The sequence below is a fragment of the Jaculus jaculus genome, chromosome X (genome assembly GCF_020740685.1).
Source record: "Jaculus jaculus isolate mJacJac1 chromosome X, mJacJac1.mat.Y.cur, whole genome shotgun sequence".
Lineage (NCBI taxonomy): Eukaryota > Metazoa > Chordata > Mammalia > Rodentia > Dipodidae > Jaculus > Jaculus jaculus.
This window is the reverse complement of record NC_059125.1, coordinates 94853148-94856621: the sequence shown is the minus strand read 5'-3', so window position 1 is coordinate 94856621 and position 3474 is coordinate 94853148.

Here is a 3474-nt window from a genome sequence, read left to right as displayed (position 1 = left end):
ATGAGTCCTAGGGAATTGAACCTGGATCCTTAGGCTCTGAAGGTACACGCCATAACCACTAAGCAATCTCTCCAGTTCTTAATAATAGTTTTATTGTGTTATAATTCACACAGAACACATACTATCCACATAAGCCCTACAGTTTAAAGCATTGTAGAGTATCAAAAGAGTTGTTCAACCTCCACCATGTCAGTTTTAGAGCATTTTGTTTCTTTTATTTTTACTTATTTATTTGTTTATTTTTGGTTTTTTGAGGTAGGGTCTCATGCTAGTCCAGGATGACCTGGAACTCACTATATAGTCTCAGGGTGGCCTCGAACTCTCAGCAATCCTCCTGCCTCTGCCTCCCAAGTGCTGGGATTAAGGTGTGCATCACCATGCCTGGCTTGTTTCTTTTATTTTTTGAAATTAGGGTCTCACTTGGTAACCTGGCCTGGCCTTGAACTTGTGGTGATCCTGATATTTCTGCCTTCTTGTGTTTTTTTTTTTTTTTGTGAGGGGGAGGGTGAGGTAGGGTCTCACTCTAGCCCAGGCTGACCTGGAATTCACTCTGTAGACTCAGGGTGACCTTGAACTCATGATGATCCTCCTCACTTAATCCCTAATGCTACGGTTAAAGGTTAAAGGTGTGTGCCACCACGCCCAGGCCTATTTCTGCCTTCTGAGTGCTGGGATTACAGGTGTGAACCACTATGTAAAGTAACTGGAGTTAGGGTCAACTCCCCATCAAGCCAAGTTCAGCCACTGTCCTCAGTAAGCCAGTTAAACAAGTTAAGAGTGTTTGGTGTGACCTCCAAGTCCATCTTTGATGTCCTAACATGAGGTTTATGTTTAAGTAGAGGCCCAGAGGTGTGCAGTTTAAACAGTTCCAGTAAAGTTCTAATTCTCCCTATCACACTGTCTCAACTACAGTTGCAAGGTCAATCTAATTTTCCCCGAAATTTCTCCTGTGGCTGCCACAGGGCATCATGCTGTTTTCTTTCCCCATCATGAGATTCCTGGGGAAATTCAAATTTCTTGGGGTGCATTGTTTGGATAGTCTGGTAGCCAAAGCGAAGGACACAAGTAACTCTTTCATATCTTTCTTCCTTTTGGGATAGTTATAATCATACATGGCAAAGCATTTTCATCACCTCCAAATGAAATCCTACACCCATTAGCAGTCACTATCCATTCCCTCTGAGTCTTTGCCCTGCTAAGTCCTAGGCCACCACAGATATCTACACTCTGTTTTGTTTCTTATTATTTGACAATTTTTTACATATATATTTAATTTTGATCATATTTCATTCTCATTACTTCCTGGGTAGTCTGCTAATTTGATGTCTCCTATCTCTCTCTGTGGGTGTGTCCCACTAAATTTAATAATTATTGTAACCTGCATGAGTAGGGGTGAGGGATTATTTACTAGAGCTCATGCAAATTAGCAGTAATCAGGTTTCAGGGTTGAGAAGGATGACAAAGCCCCTCTGGGATCTAGTTGGGCTTAGAACTCCCCAAACCAGTGGCTCACAAGTTCTTGTCTTATGATCACCAAAGAATAAGCAGGCATAGTCACCAAGAAGGGTAAATTATGAGAAATGTATTTTAAAAGAGAGTAGAAATAAAGAAGAAAAACATCCTAGCTGAGGGGAGTCCCCACCCATAAAAGCTAGGAGGAGTCCCAAGAGGGGAAATTCTCATGGCAATTTGCATCAGGTTTTCTCATAACCATAGAGATGCAAATTAGCATGAAATTTGGATGAGCCTCATTGCTAAATTTAAATGTAGATAAGGAACCTGGATTGATTGGTGAGCCAGTGAGAGCACAGATTCAGAAAGAGCCAGGGTGGGGTGGGATGGGGTGGGGGTTGGGGGTGGTGGAAGAATTAGCAAGCTGTTCCTTATTACAATCTTGAATCAGACTGGTGTTCTGTTCTAGTCTCGCCAGGGCAAGGTGGCATCTATGTTCTTTTGGGCCTGTGTCCCTGACTACCTCAGTCTCTCAAGTGCTAGGATTATGCACCACCACACCTGGAGCCCTGACTACTTATAAAACATTACATTGCTCTTAAACTCTTATCAGCTATATCACCAAAGAAAATATCTCCTGTTTCCCCAGAAACCTTTAACTGCCAGAAACTAATCCAAAAGGGATGGGGACCTCATGATGGAATATTGTGATATCTCCAACATTATTCTATTTGCTCAGGATTGCTTTGGCATTTTGAGGTCTTTTGTGCTTCCATATGAATTTTAGATTTTTTTTCCTAGTTCTGTGAATAATATCACTAGAATTTTTATAGTTTCATTAAATCTACAGATTGTTTTTCAGTAATAATGAAAATATTTTGAAAATATTCTTCAGATTCATGAACATCAGAGGTCCTTCTATCCTTTATTGCCTTCTTCAGTTGATATTTTTTCAGTGACTTTTCTTTTTTATTCTTTTTTTTTCCCCCGAGGTAGGGTCTTCCCGTAGCTCAAGCTGACATGGAACTCACTCTGCAGCACAAGCTTGCCTTGAACTCGTGGTTATCCTCCAACTTCAGACTCCCGAATGCTGGGATTAAAGGTGCGTGGCACCATGCCTGGCTCTTTGCCTCCTGCTTCCCCTCCTTTGCCCAATCTCTCTGTCCCCCACTAGCCTGCTTGCACTGCCCTCCCAGTATTTTCCCTTTGACTTTCATATAACTAAACATCTGTTTCCTTCCTTACTGTTCTCTTTTGAAGCCTCATTTTCCCCCTCTAATGGGTTCCTTTCTAGTTTCCTGGCATCTACATTCTCTCTCTCTCTCTGTCCCTCAAACGCATACATATAAATGTTCTAAACTGGGATCACATATGAGAGAGAACATGCAGTGTGTATGCCTTTCTGTACTTGGCTTACCTCAGTATATTTCCCAGTTCCATCCATTTCCCTGCAAATGTCATGTTTTTAACTTTCTTTATGGCTGAATAGAATTCCATTGTATAGATTCACCACATTTTCAAGATCTATTCATCACTTGATGGTTATCTAGGCTCAGTCCATGTCTTTACCATTATGAAGAATGCAGCAGGCAACATTGATGAAAAGAGTCTTTGTAGTGATATGTAGAGTTCTTTGGGTACCTCTTTCCCTACGTGCAAACATTTGTTATTTATTTTTATACATATGTATGTGTGTGTGTGTGTGTGTGTGTGTGTGTGTGTGTGTGTGTTTAATTTTTTTGTTGTTTTTTGAGGTAGGGCTTCACTCTAGCTCTGGAATTCACTATGTCATCGCAGGCTAGCCTCGAACTCATAGTGAACCTCCTACCTCTGCCTCCCAAATGCTGGGAGTAAAGGCATGTGCCACCACGCCCAGCATCTTTTTCATATCTTATTTATTTAAGAAACAGAATGAGAGAAAGAGGCAGAGAGAAAGAGACAGAGAGAATGGGTGTGCCAAGGTCTCTAGCCACTGCAAACAAACTCCAAACACATGTGCCACCTTGTCCATCTGGCTTACAT